Raw genomic sequence first — 17,851 nt, forward strand, 5'->3', positions numbered from 1 at the left:
TAACAAAAGATTTTGTCATGGAAAGCCGCGCAGAGGCTTCACGCGTCACAACGGATTCACTGATGGAGCGAGACAAAGGACACCTCCGTTTTTGAGTGCCCAGCTCCACAATTTCTCTTATACTCACTCGACTGGTAAGCCACTGAAAGCCGAGATAGGCATGTCCCAACTTGTCCTCTAACACTCCAAAACTCTTTCAAACAGGTGCAATTAATCCAGGTAAAGAGTGCAGAATAAGAGGGCTTCTTAAAGAAAACTTAACAGATCTGTGTGAGCCACAATTCTTGCTGGTTGGTAGGGAGTCAAATACTTTGCAGCAGTAACATACAAATTATTTAAAAAAAATCATACATTGTGATTTCCAGATTTCTCTGCTTTGCGTCATTGAATGGTTTGTGCCAGCTTTCACCTCATGAAATATTTGTACCATTGAACTCATAAACAGTTATTATTTGTATAGTAACATGTATCTCACATATTATGTGAAAGCCAGCAGGATAAAACATTGAGGGATGCAGTGTTTGGCCCCATTTACCCTTTGAAGTGATGTCGATGACATTTCATTAGCGGGATCACTTGTTAGCGTGATGATGTCACAGGCTAGTTCAGCAAGCTGCAAGGCTCTGTTCTTAAAAAAATACTAGCAAAAAGAAAAAAAAAACTCTTAATATAGTCACAGATGTACGTCATGAAATGACATGAATGAGAAGCAGGGCACTCTTATGTCCACATCTGCTGAATCCGGCATGTCCAGCTGGCCCCTTGCATGTCTGACCCGACATGCGTGTTGTGGATGGTGTTCCCAGGACAGACACCGCGTCATGTGGAACAGAGCTCATGTGGGAGACATGACATTCAGGTCACCCACTGCATGTTATGATCTGACTGTCTCTATCACCTAGGGCAGCCTGTCAATGTGCACGCTCTCCAGCCTGTCACAAAAGCGATATATGTTTTTATGTATTTCCATGTGAGGACAGCAAGCACACACACATGCGTGACTGTCAAAACACGGTACCTGTTTTGCAGCTGTGACGTCCAGGACCATGTCAATTGCTGCTGTTGACAGCTAGCCACAGCCCCTGTCTGGTTAGTGTACAGACCAAGGTGTCACTCTGTGATCAGATGAGAGGTACCTCGTCTGTGGGGAGCATGCGGACCACACATGCAATGTGTTGGGGGAGTGGGGGTGAGCTTGTGAAACACACAAACACATGTTGTGGGGAGCTGACACTCTGGCATGCCACATGTGTACTTGGTAACTTCACAGTCATGGGGGCACTTTCACATCCAGCTCTAAAGTGATTGTCTGCTGACAGTTTTCCTGCTGAGAGTGCGAATGGCCACATTGTGTAAAATGTAAATAAAAACAGAATACAATGATTTGCAAATCCCCTTCAACCTATATTCATTTGAATACACCACAAAGACAAGATATTTAATGTTCAAACTGATAAACTTGATTGTTTTTGTGCAAATATTTGCTCATTTTGAAATGGATGCCTGCAACACATTTCAAAAAAGCTGGGACAGTGGTATGTTTACCACTGTGTTACATCACCTTTCCTTGTAACAACACTCAATAAGCTTTTGGGAACTGAGGACACTATAGCATGTGGACAAACTGCCTACGAGCAACGGCTGAAAATGTGTTTGGAGAATGAAAATTACCATATGGCCAACAAAAGTGACAAATCATAATATAATTGTGTAATTATTAAACAATCGTTTTATCAAAATCATCCCAAAATACATGACTTCAAATGTACCTTTGCCATACAACTGTTACATAGTTATTACTACAAACTACTAGTAGTTGCATCTAACATTGCTTGTTTGGCACTTACAAAATGTCTGACCATTCACACTATCATCACGAAAACAGTCAGCAGACAATCACTGTCGAGGTGGATGTAAAATTTGTCTACATCAAATCAAATCAGTTTTATTTATATAGCGCCAAATCACAACAAACAGTTGCCCCAAGGCGCTTTATATGATGGCGCTGGTGGTTGGCTCTCACTGCGGTATTGTATCACTTCCTGTTCCGGAGCACAGCGGTGTTTTTCTGTATCTGTTAGCTGTTTAATCTGCGCAGTTAGATTGATCTAGTTATCTAGATTACGATTTGTTTCCCAGTGTAATCTTTACGTGCCTTAACTAAAGCACTCCTTCTGCTGAATCACCTCTAAATTATTTACACATTATTCACTTTGCGTGTTTTTAGGAATCCGCTAGCTTAGCGTAGCTACTAGCTCTTAGCCGATTTAGCATGGCGGCTTCTCCTGTCTCTCCCGCACTTTTCTGCTCTGGGTGTGAAATGTTTAGTTATTCCTCGGCCTCCTTTAGCAGTAATGGTACTTGTAATAAGTGTAGCTTATTCGTAGCTTTGGAGGCCAGGCTGGGCGAATTGGAGACTCGGCTCCGCACCGTGGAAAATTCTACAGCTAGCCAGGCCCCTGTAGTCGGTGCGGACCAAGGTAGCTTAGCCGCCGTTAGTTCCCCCCTGGCAGATCCCGAGCAGCCGGGAAAGCAGGCCGACTGGGTGACTGTGAGGAGGAAGCGTAGCCCTAAACAGAAGCCCCGTGTACACCGCCAACCCGTTCACATCTCTAACCGTTTTTCCCCACTCGACGACACACCCGCCGAGGATCAAACTCTGGTTATTGGCGACTCTGTTTTGAGAAATGTGAAGTTAGCGACACCAGCAACCATAGTCAATTGTCTTCCGGGGGCCAGAGCAGGCGACATTGAAGGAAATTTGAAACTGCTGGTTAAGGCTAAGCGTAAATTTGGTAAGATTGTAATTCACGTCGGCAGTAATGACACCCGGTTACGCCAATCGGAGGTCACTAAAATTAACATTAAATCGGTGTGTAACTTTGCAAAAACAATGTCGGACTCTGTAGTTTTCTCTGGGCCCCTCCCCAATCGGACCGGGAGTGACATGTTTAGCCGCATGTTCTCCTTGAATTGCTGGCTGTCTGAGTGGTGTCCAAAAATGAGGTGGGCTTCATAGATAATTGGCAAAGCTTCTGGGGAAAACCTGGTCTTGTTAGGAGAGACGGCATCCATCCCACTTTGGATGGAGCAGCTCTCATTTCTAGAAATCTGGCTAATTTTCTTAAATCCTCCAAACCGTGACTATCCAGGGTTGGGACCAGGAAGCAGAGTTGTAGTCTTACACACCTCTCTGCAGCTTCTCTCCCCCTGCCATCCCCTCATTACCCCATCCCCGTAGAGACGGTGCCTGCTCCCAGACTACCAATAACCAGCAAAAATCTATTTAAGCATAAAAATTCAAAAAGAAAAAATAATATAGCACCTTCACGGCACCACAGACTAAAACAGTTAAATGTGGTCTATTAAACATTAGGTCTCTCTCTTCTAAGTCCCTGTTGGTAAATGATTAATAATTGATCAACATATTGATTTATTCTGCCTAACAGAAACCTGGTTACAGCAGGATGAATATGTTTAAATGAGTCAACACCCCCGAGTCACACTAACTGCCAGAATGCTCGTAGCACGGGCCGGGGCGGTGGATTAGCAGCAATTCCATTCCAGCTTATTAATTAATCAAAAACCCAGACAGAGCTTTAATTCATTTGAAAGCTTGTCTCTTAGTCTTGTCCATCCAAATTGGAAGTCCCAAAAACCAGTTTTATTTGTTATTATCTATCGTCCACCTGGTCGTACTGTGAGTTTCTCTGTGAATTTTCAGACCTTTTGTCTGACTTAGTGCTTAGCTCAGATAAGATAATTATAGTGGGCGATTTTAACATCCACACAGATGCTGAGAATGACAGCCTCAACACTGCATTTAATCTATTATTAGACTCTATTGGCTTTGCTCAAAAAGTAAATGAGTCCACCCACCACTTTAATCATATCTTAGATCTTGTTCTGACTTATGGTATGGAAATAGAAGACTTAACAGTATTCCCTGAAAACTCCCTTCTGTCTGATCATTTTTTAATAACATTTACATTTACTCTGATGGACTACCCAGCAGTAGGGAATAAGTTTCATTACACTAGAAGTCTTTCAGAAAGCGCTGTAACTAGGTTTAAGGATATGATTCCTTCTTTATGTTCTCTAATGCCATATAACAACACAGTGCAGAGTAGCTACCTAAACTCTGTAAGGGAGATAGAGTATCTCGTCAATAGTTTTACATCCTCATTGAAGACAGCTTTGGATGCTGTAGCTCCTCTGAAAAAGAGAGCTTTAAATCAGAAGTGTCTGACTCCATGGTATAACTCTCAAACTCGTAGCTTAAAGCAGATAACCCGTAAGTTGGAGAGGAAATGGCGTCTCACTAATTTAGAAGATCTTCACTTAGCCTGGAAAAGAGTCTGTTGCTCTATAAAAAAGCCCTCCGTAAAGCTAGGACATCTTTCTACTCATCACTAATTGAAGAAAATAAGAACAACCCCAGGTTTCTTTTCAGCACTGTAGCCAGGCTGACAAAGAGTCAGAGCTCTATTGAGCTGAGTATTCCATTAACTTTAACTAGTAATGAGTTCATGACTTTCTTTGCTAACAAAATTTTAACTATTAGAGAAAAATTACTCATAACCATCCCAAAGACGTATCGTTATCTTTGGCTGCTTTCAGTGATGCCGGTATTTGGTTAGACTCTTTCTCTGATTGTTCTGTCTGAGTTATTTTCATTAGTTACTTCATCCAAACCATCAACATGTTTATTAGACCCCATTCCTACCAGGCTGCTCAAGGAAGCCCTACCATTATTTAATGCTTCGATCTTAAATATGATCAATCTATCTTTGTTAGTTGGCTATGTACCACAGGCTTTTAAGGTGGCAGTAATTAAACCATTACTTAAAAAGCCATCACTTGACCCAGTTATCTTAGCTAATTATAGGCCAATCTCCAACCTTCCTTTTCTCTCAAAAATTCTTGAAAGGGTAGTTGTAAAACAGCTAACTGATCATCTGCAGAGGAATGGTCTATTTGAAGAGTTTCAGTCAGGTTTTAGAATTCATCATAGTAGAAACAGCATTAGTGAAGGTTACAAATGATCTTCTTATGGCCTCGGACAGTGGACTCATCTCTGTGCTTGTTCTGTTAGACCTCAGTGCTGCTTTTGATACTGTTGACCATAAAATTTTATTACAGAGATTAGAGCATGCCATAGGTATTAAAGGCACTGCGCTGCGGTGGTTTGAATCATATTTGTCTAATAGATTACAATTTGTTCATGTAAATGGGGAATCTTCTTCACAGACTAAAGTTAATTATGGAGTTCCACAAGGTTCTGTGCTAGGACCAATTTTATTCACTTTATATATGCTTCCCTTAGGCAGTATTATTAGACGATATTGCTTAAATTTTCATTGTTACGCAGATGATACCCAGCTTTATCTATCCATGAAGCCAGACAAAACACACCAATTAGCTAAACTGCAGGATTGTCTTACAGACATAAAGACATGGATGACCTCTAATTTCCTGCTTTAAACTCAGATAAAACTGAAGTTATTGTACTTGGCCCCACAAATCTTAGAAACATGGTGTCTAACCAGATCCTTACTGTGGATGGCATTACCCTGACCTCTAGTAATACTGTGAGAAATCTTGGAGTCATTTTTGATCAGGATATGTCATTCAAAGCGCATATTAAACAAATATGTAGGACTGCTTTTTTGCATTTACGCAATATCTCTAAAATCAGAAAGGTCTTGTCTCAGAGTGATGCTGAAAAACTAATTCATGCATTTATTTCCTCTAGGCTGGACTATTGTAATTCATTATTATCAGGTTGTCCTAAAAGTTCCCTAAAAAGCCTTCAGTTAATTCAAAATGCTGCAGCTAGAGTACTGACGGGGACTAGAAGGAGAGAGCATATCTCACCCATATTGGCCTCTCTTCATGGCTTCCTGTTAATTCTAGAATAGAATTTAAAATTCTTCTTCTTACTTATAAGGTTTTGAATAATCAGGTCCCATCTTATCTTAGGGACCTCGTAGTACCATATCACCCCAATAGAGCGCTTCGCTCTCAGACTGCAGGCTTACTTGTAGTTCCTAGGGTTTGTAAGAGTAGAATGGGAGGCAGAGCCTTCAGCTTTCAGGCTCCTCTCCTGTGGAACCAGCTCCCAATTCAGATCAGGGAGACAGACACCCTCTCTACTTTTAAGATTAGGCTTAAAACTTTCCTTTTTGCTAAAGCTTATAGTTAGGGCTGGATCAGGTGACCCTGAACCATCCCTTAGTTATGCTGCTATAGACGTAGACTGCTGGGGGTTCCCATGATGCACTGTTTCTTTCTCTTTTTGCTCTGTATGCACCACTCTGCATTTAATCATTAGTGATCGATCTCTGCTCCCCTCCACAGCATGTCTTTTTCCTGGTTCTCTCCCTCAGCCCCAACCAGTCCCAGCAGAAGACTGCCCCTCCCTGAGCCTGGTTCTGCTGGAGGTTTCTTCCTGTTAAAAGGGAGTTTTTCCTTCCCACTGTAGCCAAGTGCTTGCTCACAGGGGGTCGTTTTGACCGTTGGGGTTTTACATAATTATTGTATGGCCTTGCCTTACAATATAAAGCGCCTTGGGGCAACTGTTTGTTGTGATTTGGCGCTATATAAAAAAAATTGATTGATTGATTGATATTGTAAGGCAAAGCCATACAATAATTACGGAAAAACCCCACGGTCAAAACGACCCCCTGTGAGCAAGCACTTGGCGACAGTGGGAAGGAAAAACTCCCTTTTAACAGAAGAAACCTCCAGCAGAACAAGGCTCAGGGAGGGGCAGTCTTCTGCTGGGACTGGTTGGGGCTGAGGGAGAGAACCAGGAAAAAAGACATGCTGTGGAGGGGAGCAGAGCTCAATCACTAATGATTAAATGCAGAGTGGGCATACAGAGCAAAAGGAAAGAAACACTCAGTGCATCATGGGAACCCCCAGCAGTCTAAGTCTATAGCAGCATAACTAAGGGATGGTTCAGGGTCACCTGATCCAGCCCTAACTATAAGCTTTAGCAAAAAGGAAAGTTTTAAGCCTAATCTTAAAAGTAGAGAGGGTGTCTGTCTCCCTGATCCGAATTGGGAGCTGGTTCCAGAGGAGAGGAGCCTGAAAGCTGAAGGCTCTGCCTCCCAAGTGCTGAGTGCACATGCGGTGCATGTGTTTCATACGTGTGTTGGGGGAGCGGGGGGGGGGACACACTTGCATAAAATGCTTATATGTATGTACAGATCTGATCATTGGGGGCTGGACAGCGAGGTCTGATCACACACAGGGGCCCGTCAGGTGATCACAGCACACTGACAGCTGGATGGCAGCTCAGTACACACATTACAAACACAGAAACCACCGCCAGGACAGTTGTATATATAATTATGACAATACCTACATATGCAATTACATAACAAATAACGAAAATGAATGACCACATAACACAGAAACACATTGGTCTGGGCACTGATTGGACATGGGGGAGCGTGTCTGCTCACATATGTGGCCGTATACAAATAATACAAATAAATAATACTTAGAAATATAGGATCATGGCGTTGAATTACGGACAAGTCTGCCTGTGGAAATGGGAACAATTACAGCAGTTTCTTTGTGCAAGGTGTTTACCAGTGATGGGGAGAGTGGAGGAGCTTTGAGCATTAGTGTACAGTGCTCAGTTCTTCAGTGTTCCGGTAAAACCCACGGAAAAAGAGGTGAACCAACTCCGAGCAGATCAGAGTTTGTCAACATTGTCGTCTTACCCGATCTATTCGCTGACCTCCTGAATGGTTTGCTCAATAAGTTACTGCATTTTCCGATAAATTTAGTTCTGTTAAACTTCAGTCCGATAACATTTACTTTGCTGGTAAAGTGAGCAAAGTTTAAAGGTCAAAAATTTTTGTAAACTCATCATCATAAAGTGCAAGATGTGATTGGCCAGTCATTGCAGAGAACATTGTGGGTAGTGTCGTTCAGGTTCACTTTGGAAGTTACACTGTTACCGTCTGCTCGACACAAACAAAACAGACTATTTTTTGTTATTTTTTGTGGCTGATGGGATAATTTGATTGCCAAGACTTGGTGAGGGAGAGGAGCTCTCATGGTGCAGCTGTGTGTACAGAGGGACATTTCTTCACCATTTAGACACTGTTTTGGATTTTAAAAAAAGGACGCTGCATTTCTTCAGATGAATCCCCTGAAACTAACTGGTAAGAATTTATATTTACTAACGTGTATTTCACTCTTCCAATCAGTGCACTAATGGATGCATTTCGGTTGTTTAAGCCGCTGGGTTCAAACGTGTGAAAAAAGCAGTAGAATTTTAGTTTGTGTAATACCTAGATAAACTTACTTTGAATACTGTGTTTTACTGCTTTTGAAAGATGATGACAGTGTTTGGGGTTTTATTTTTTATTCATTCATTTTTCATGCATTTTATTTGTTTATGTTCCTTGAATTTACCCAGCAGCGAAAAGTGAAAGTGAAACTGGTTTATCAGAAGCCGACAATGTAATCTGATGTGTTGTGAAAGTGTCGTGACACGGACCCACAACAGGGGGCGTTAATGAACGGACAATGGATAAGCCAAAAGTAACAATTTAATGTTGTGAATTGCACAACGACGTACAGACAATAACAATATGGTGACTGTCAATCATACACCAGGTGACGTGTGGGCAGGCTCGACGATAGAAGACGCCTGGCGAGAGAAGAGCCGGATCCCACACAGCTTCCACTGCCAACGGAGCTGAAGAACACCGGAGCCGCCAAGCCCTGTGCCCCAGGTGGCCGCTGTCTTCAGCAGTCAGACCCGGTACTGCTGGCAGAGAACAGAGACAGTCCTGATGAGTGTGAGGTCGCACACTCAGTAATCCCACAGTTGTACACAATTAGGAGGGAGAACCTCCAGCAACAATTTCACCGTGCAGCTCCTGTTGGTCTCTTTCCTGGATGGAGTGAGAGGCGAAGAACGTTGTCCTCTCACTGTCCGCCAATCCAGCCTCCGACAGAGTCCACAGGAACACGGCTGCACACAGAACAATGTCTTGGACAACAATTATCACAGTAGAGAAGATTACCTGAATGGTAGCTGATTTCTCGGCGAGGAGGTGGAGTCGCAGTCCGGCCTTTATGGAGATGGTGATGAGTTGGCTGAGTGACAGCTGATGCTGATGAAGAGTGACAGCTGTCACTCCCAGTGGCTCCGGCGCCTCTCATGCTTGAAGCCCGCACTCCAAGCAGGGCGCCATCTGGTGGTGGTGGGCCAGCAGTACCTCCTCTTCAGCGGCCCACACAACATGATGTGGCCGCATCTGAATCAATACTAAAAGTTATCGGTTATCTGTAACAGAGATAAAATTTTTATCAGTTTATCAGTTTAGCATCATAAAAGATAACTTATCAGTTATCGGATTAGTGGTTATCAAAGTTACCTTTTTGGTTAGCTGTGCCCACCACTGGGTATGACAGTGTTGCTTTGTGTGAATCGTGAGCTGATTGTTTGTCGATTTGTGCAGTTTTGCACTGAGAATCAATATTGCATAACTGAGCAAAGTGATGAATGCACGTAATCAGTGATGCACAAATGCTAAATCACACTTCACAAACAGAATTTTCAGTTTTGCAAATGCCTTTTTTTTTAACAAATGAAAAAAACAATATATTTATAAATACATATTTATTTGTAAAAATCAACACACGTTACAAATCAGAAATTTGTGTTTGTGGATCACAAAGCGTGTACAAATCAAAGGATATTTGTATATCACCCTCTGTGCATTTGCAAGTATTAGTGAAACAAATTATCTCCACACTGCTGGAACCTCAACTTCCCTGAGAGAGTCTTCCCAAGGGATCAATAAAATTGAATCTAATCTAATCTAATTTAATCTCATCTATGCATCACCACTGATACAGTTTTATGTTGGAGTGTAACAATGAAGGATTTATGAAAAAGAAAAGTGATAAAATCAAGGCTCCAGTTTCCCTTGTACTGTAACTGTAATTTCCAGCCCAGTCTCATTTTTTTCATGCCCCATCACTAATTTTGTGACACATTTATTTTGCTATTTATACTCCCCTTCTCCAAATTCTATCCATAACCATAGTATTAGTGTCTAACCACCCAGAAGCCTAACCATATCCCCCAGACTTGCCTATCACCCCACATTTTGTACCCCCGTCATGAAATTAGTTTGCTCCGCTGTCATGAAAAGCACCCCATCTGACTGGCCTCGGCACAAACCAATAGATTAATGTACTTTTTGTAACCGTCTCACAAACTGCCGTGAGACTGGGTTGGTAATTTCACACCCTCTGGGGTCCGAGGGCATTTTTTGGACAGTTCATTTGCCTGGCATAAATGTTTTATTATTGCTGTTAACAGCTCTCTCTGCATCCCACAATCAAGTTTTATATCTCTTTTCTTTTAGGACAACCTGTGCTTTCAGAATATTATGTTTTTGTTGTCTTTTATACGTGTAATAAAGGTTTACAATAAAAAATAGGCAAGGAAAAAATAAAGTGAAAATAATTTTCCACACATTTATTCAAACACACAGCAAACTATAATAAACAACTGTTTTGACACTTTATAAAGGTAATTTGAGGTCTTGTGTGAAAGACTGTACAACAAAAAGGTTCAAACAATAAACACAAATGCACATTTTGAACAATATATACAAAATGGTCTATGCGTTTTGTTATTGTGATATGGTAAACAGTGCTTTATGCAGTGAAAGCAACAGAGTTATCCAGTAACATTCACATGCAACTAGTGGAGCAATCCTGATAGTTACACACTCTTTGTTTGAGCACGTGATTGTCATCAGAGGCTCGTCGTTTGCTCCGTGTGCTTTCACTTTCGCTGTGCGTAATGGTGCAGGACGCACTGAGTATGTACTAATAGTATGTACTCATTGGAGCAGCCAGGGAGCAATTCAAATGGGCCAACTAGTAACATATCACTCCTGAAAACGATCTTTGGCTTTTCACGTCAGGTAAATCTGCCCTACGATTGGATTTTGGAAAACATTGTGACAAACTAATTCCGATTGGACACTCACATTGCACATGTCATCACATAGCTTCTATGAGGAGTACAAAGATGGCCGATGGCTGGCTCGAAAGTCTGCGGAGTTAACTTTTCAGCAAAAAAAAAGTAAGTTTCTATCTCATATCATTCAAAAGTGTCATTGCGGACGGCTGCCCGACACCAGGAGCAGGTGGACCATGGTACAACTCCCAAACCAGGCTTTGTGGTATAAGAAGTCGTCATGTTTATTACAGGCTGAGGTTCGGCACACAGGTGATCAGATAACGGAGCAGAGGTACAAGCAGGGTGAGGCATAAACTTAGTCATTTCCAGGCAGGGGTCTAAGGCACGAGCAAACACAGGCATGTAGGCTGAGGCAAAAGGCGCGGCCAAGAAACTCAGAGCAAAAAACTGTACACGGCCAGACTAACAGGGCAAAGACAACAATCTGGTGAGGGACTGAGACTGTGAGGGTTTATATGCATGTGGACTAATTAGGAACAGGTGGTGTTAACAAGGTGCATGTGAGAGGAAGGATCCAGAAAGGGGGCTTGGCTAATGAACAAAGATACTATGTTGTGCAAGACAGTGAGGGAAGAGAACACATGGTGGAGAGAAGAAAAGACAAAGATGTGTGAACAGGTGTCAAAAATGTGACTAAATGAAAACACAAAGCAGACTGGGACAAAGTGTGAGAGGAGGGCACAGAACTAGTGAGAACTAAACATGAACTGGCAGCACAGACTAGAACGAGAGACATGGAGCAAAATACTAAAATGACATTAAACACAAACTGACTTAAGAAAACAAGGCAGTAAGACAAAACATAAGAAAAAGCAGTGACCAAACAATAACCAGAACAAATCCTGACACAACAGTATATCAAATATATAACCAAGAGGAAAAAGTGATAATAAATAATGACTGAAACAACTAGAACAGAATGGATGGCAAAAGTATAAAGTAACAAAGAAAACAAAGTGACAAGTCAAAACAGAAAATAACCATGAAGAAAACAAAATAACTAGTGAATCATAACCAGAACAAAGTGACAAGAAAAACATGACAGATAATTCCTGATGAAATAAATATTAATACATCAAAGCTGAAAAGAACAACCGAAAGGGGAAAAACTAGAGTAAACCCCCAGATCTGGCCAAAACCGTGACAAAAAGTTATTATAATTAGTAAAGCTTGTCTTAGCCATCATATATGACGGCGTCGGCCCAAAGGGTTAAGAACATTCTTCTCAGTGCCATGAGATGTATCCGTTGACTTATGGACGTGACTATATGTCAGTCTTAGATGGAGAGGTCTGTTGTATGACATGACCCAGTGGTGGGCACAGTTCCGATAATCCGATAACAGATAATTACCGAAGATAATGTTTTCATTATCGGATCTTTTAGATAACTTTAAAAACCATTATCAGACTAATTATCTGCCGATAAAGTTTTGTGTTGTGTGAAATGGTGGCATCTTTAACAGTGTTTCACAGTACCCCAAGCAAGAAGATGGATTTGCATTAACCAGGAAAAAATGATAAGGTAATGAACTGACCCACAAGCACAGTCTTCTGGAGATGGGTGCAGGATGGACACTGGAGCAGGCAGCCGAAACCCTGGGATAGCAGTACTGAGTGGCGGGGATCCCCCTCTGGAGCCGCGTGGTGTGTCCACAGCAGAGCGTGAGGAGGTGTAGCTGACTGACGTGATGATTCAGCTGACTCGAGCTTCATTGAGAGCGGTGCAGGCATCATGGGCGTGGTTTGAGGTGAGAGCTTTAAGGAGAGCTGAGCAAGCAGGTCTGATGACGTCACAGTAGCTGTGGAACTTCGTGAGGCCTGATCAGCCAATGCCTCCACTGTTGCGTACGCTGTTGTGGTACCGATGACCGTGCTTGCCGTCATGGTACCCACAGAAACTTTGGTCGGTGGTATGGAAGAGAACTGGGCCGGCTGAATGGTCGGTGAGAGTCTAACTGCCGGCTCCACAGGCGCCATTACTGGTCCCTGAGCTCGCGTGCTGTGTTTTGCGGCAGGAAAATGGAGATTCCCGATGGCTCGGTGGCCGGTTCCGGAACTGGGGACAGAGTCGATGGTTCCGGAGAACTCAACACCGCCAACTGTTCGGGCAACGTTGGAGCTTCGGGTTTACATGCCGCAGAACTAATTGGAGCGGGCAGCGGACGAGGCGGACACTGTTTGCGAGGAGGGGCAATGGAGATGACAGAGGTGATGCCAAATTCGTGGAACTCGGCGGTGGAACCAGTCCTCCTATCCGAGACTGTTCTGTCAGTCCCGGTACTGTGGCACGCCGAGGAGGAGGAACAGGTGTACCTGGGGTTGGGCCGATCGCAGAGGCTGGATTTCAGGAGTAGACGGCAAGTAGTAAGTGGACTGCTTCTGTGTTTCTGCATGTGGTGCTATGGCGGCGTCTGATAGTGTGATTATTGTGGTTTTTCACAGAGGATGGCAGTAATATCTGATTCAATCAAAAAATCCATCGGATCTTCAATACGGAGGCATCCAACCATGTTGGAACTGCGTTAATGTCCCTTAATTCAGGGAAAGCAGTCAACAGATCAGGCTCTGTAACAAAAATCTGATCTAGCTCTGAAAAATAAACTCTTTGCTGCGCTGGCTGTGGCAGTCCTGATATTTGAAAAATAGATCTTGTATTCTGAATAGTTTAGTAGCCGTGTCCTGTAGCGCCTGACCTTCAGCTCGGAGGATTCGTCGTCATCAATGTCCTCCCACTCGCAGTCAGTCAGTGTGTGGGATGCTAGATGCCAGGTGGTCTTCAGGCTTTGCAATCCAAGCTGGTAGTCTCTCAACAGCAAAAAACTCATCTAGATTCTCCAGGTCAGGGAAAAGGTCATACAGCCAAGTGTTCGTCTCAACAAGGTCAAGGGCTTGGTTGAATAATCGAATCTCTTCTTGGGAGTAAAACAGGCTCTGTAGCAGTCAAAACAGAATTCGATTTCAGAAAAAATGTCTCTGATGGTGGCAAGGTCTTGGACTATTATGGCAGGTAAGGAGTTCGCTGGGTCCACTGTTTGTCCAGATTGTACTGTCATGGCGGGCGGCTGCCCGACACCAGGAGCAGGTGGACCCATGGTACAAACTCCAAAACCAGGCTTTGTGGTATAAGAAGTCGTCATGTTTATTACAGGCTGAGGTTCGGCACACAGGTGATCAGATAACGGAGCAGAGGTACAAGCAGGGCGAGGCATAAACTTAGTCATTTCCAGGCAGGGGTCTAAGGCACAAGCAAACACAGGCATGTAGGTTGAGGCAAAAGGCGTGGTCACGAAACTCAGAGCAAAAACTGGTACACGGCGAGACTAAACAGGGCAAAGAACAAAGGGGGAGTGTGCTGGAAGCGACAACAATCTGGTGAGGGACTGTGAGACTGTGAGGGTTATATGCATGTAGACTAATTAGGAACAGGTGGTGTTAACAAGGTGCATGTGAGAGGAAGGATCCAGAAAGGGGGCGTGCCTAATGAACAAAGATACTATGTTGTGCAAGACAGTGAGGGAAGAGAACACATGGTGGAGAGAAGAAAAGACAAAGATGTGTGAACAGGTGTCAAGAATGTGACTAAATGAAAACACAAAGCAGACTGGGACAAAGTGTGAGAGGAGGGCACAGAACTAGTGGAGTGACCTGACAACACAGATGGAGATGGAAGAAGGATGAAAACAGAGCAGGTGCAGCACGTGGAGTAAAACAGAACTCAGAGGGATGTGTGAAAAACCAGGGAACTATGGCAGAACATAATACAACTGGAAGCAGGCATGAACATGAGAACTAAACTAAACATGAACTGGCAGCACAGACTAGAACGAGAGACATGGAGCAAAATACTAAAATAACATTAAACACAAACTGACTTAAGAAAACAAGGCAGTAAGACAAAACATAAGAAAAAGCAGTGACCAAAAATAACCAGAACAAATCCTGACACAACAGTATATCAAATATAATAACCAAGAGGAAAAAGTGATAATAAATAATGACTGAAAACAACTAGACAGAATGGATGGCAAAAGTATAAAGTAACAAAGAAAACAAAGTGACAAGTCAAAACATAAAATAACCATAAAGAAAACAAAATAACTAGTGAATCATAACCAGAACAAAGTGAAGAAAAACATGACAGAATAATTCCTGATGAAAATAAATATTAATACATCAAGCTGAAAAGAACAACAGAAAGGGGAAAAACTAGAGTAAACCCCCAGATCTGGCCGAAACCGTGACAAAAAGTTATTTATAATTTAGTAAAGCTTGGTTAGCCATCATATATGACGGCGTCGGCCCAAAGGGTTAAGACATTCTTCTCAGTGCCATGAAGATGTATCCGGTGACTTATGGACGTGACTATATGTCAGTCTTAGATGGAGAGGTCTGTTGTATGACATGACCCAGTGGTGGGCACAGTTCCGATAATCCGATAAAGATAATTACCGAAGATAATGTTTTCATTATCGGATTATCTTTTAGATAACTTTAAAAACCATTATCAGACTTATCTGCCGATAAAGTTTGTCCGATAACTTTAGACCAACAATGTAGTAAACAAAGCTGAACAGCTGTTGGGAAAGTGTAGGTACACGGCCCACAACAGGGGGCGCAAATGAACGGACAATGGAGGAAGTCAAATAACAACACTTTACTGTTGTGATGGGCACAACAAACACAACGGATTACAACAATAGACAAAAAGTCAAATCACAAAAGGTGTCGTGTGGGCAGGCTCGAAGATAGAAGACGACTGTCCAAAGCAGAACCGGAACCACACGATTCCTCCGCCACCAGACCCCGGGAATACTGGAGCCGCCAAGTCCGAACTCCCAGGTGGCCACTGCCTCCGCGTGTCGGACCTGGTACTGCTGGCGAGGAACAAAAAACAATTAAATGTGGGCGCGTATACACCCAGCAATCCACACGGCAGGAAAAACTACCTCCACCTCTCATTGGAAAAAGAGTCTGCTATACAATGCACAAAAGTCACAAAAGGTTACTGTCGAAAGATCTCACAGTCAGCTGAGAACGTTACCTTCCAGGTAAAGCGATATCTTGGCAAAGAGGTGGAGACGTTGTCCTGCTGATGTACCCCTGCTGATCAGGTGATTGGTAACAGCTGTTGCAGGTGATGCGTGACAGCTGTCACCCTGGCTGCTCCTGTGAGGCGGCTGCGCCCTCTGGTGCCTGGAGCCCGCACTCCAGACAGGGCGCCCTCTGGTGTGGGCCGGCAGTACCTCCTCTTCTGGCGGCCCACACAACAGGACACCCCCCCTCAATGGGCGCCTCCCTGGCGCCCGACCAGGCTTGTCCGGGTGGCGGCGGTAAGAAATTCGGCCAGGATGAAGCTCCTCTTCACCCAGGAGCATTCTTCGGGACCGTACCCCTCCCAGTCCACCAATACTGGAAGCCCCGGCCCATCCTACGGACATCCAAGAGCCGGCGTACAGTCCAAGCCGGCTCGCCATCGATGATCCGGGCAGGAGGCGGCGCCGGACCCGGAGTACAGAGGGGTGAGGTGTGATCTATCTTTGTTAGTTGGCTATGTACCACAAGCTTTAAGGTGGCAGTAATTAAACCAGTACTTAAAAAGCCATCACTTGACCCAGCTATCTTAGCTAATTATAGGCCAATCTCCAACCTTCCTTTTCTCTCAAAATTCTTGAAAGGGTAGTTGTAAAACAGCTAACTGATCATACTGCAGAGGAATGGTCTATTTGAAGAGTTTCAGTCAGGTTTTAGAATTCATCATAGTACAGAAACAGCATTAGTGAAGGTTACAAATGATCTTCTTATGGCCTCGGACAGTGGACTCATCTCTGTGCTTGTTCTGTTAGACCTCAGTGCTGCTTTTGATACTGTTGACCATAAAATTTTATTACAGAGATTAGAGCATGCCATAGGTATTAAAGGCACTGCGCTGCGGTGGTTTGAATCATATTTGTCTCATAGATTACAATTTGTTCATGTAAATGGGGAATCTTCTTCACAGACCTAAAGTTAATTATGGAGTTCCACAAGGTTCTGTGCTAGGACCAATTTTATTCACTTTATACATGCTTCCCTTAGGCAGTATTATTAGACGGTATTGCTTAAATTTTCAAAGTTACACAGATGATACCCAGCTTTATCTATCCATGAAGCCAGAGGACACACACCAATTAGCTAAACTGCAGGATTGCCTTACAGACATAAGGACATGGATGACCTCTAATTTCCTGCTTTTAAACTCAGATAAACTGAAGTTATTGTACTTGGCCCCACCAAATCTTAGAAACATGGTGTCTAACCAGATCCTTACTCTGGATGGCATTACCCTGACCTCTAGTAATACTGTTGAGAAATCTTGGAGTCATTTTTGATCAGGATATGTCATTCAAAGCGCATATTAAACAAATATGTAGGACTGCTTTTTTGCATTTACGCAATATCTCTAAAATCAGAAAGGTCTTGTCTCAGAGTGATGCTGAAAAACTAATTCATGCATTTATTTCCTCTAGGCTGGACTATTGTAATTCATTATTATCAGGTTTGTCCTAAAAGTTCCCTAAAAAGCCTTCAGTTAATTCAAAATGCTGCAGCTAGAGTACTGACGGGGACTAGAAGGAGAGAGCATATCTCACCCATATTGGCCTCTCTTCATTGGCTTCCTGTTAATTCTAGAATAGAATTTAAAATTCTTCTTCTTACTTATAAGGTTTTGAATAATCAGGTCCCATCTTATCTTAGGGACCCTCGTAGTATCATATCACCCCAATAGAGCGCTTCGCTCTCAGACTGCAGGCTTACTTGTAGTTCCTAGGGTTTGTAAG

This window comes from Thalassophryne amazonica, chromosome 10, assembly GCF_902500255.1.
Source record: "Thalassophryne amazonica chromosome 10, fThaAma1.1, whole genome shotgun sequence".
In the NCBI taxonomy this organism is placed as follows: domain Eukaryota; kingdom Metazoa; phylum Chordata; class Actinopteri; order Batrachoidiformes; family Batrachoididae; genus Thalassophryne; species Thalassophryne amazonica.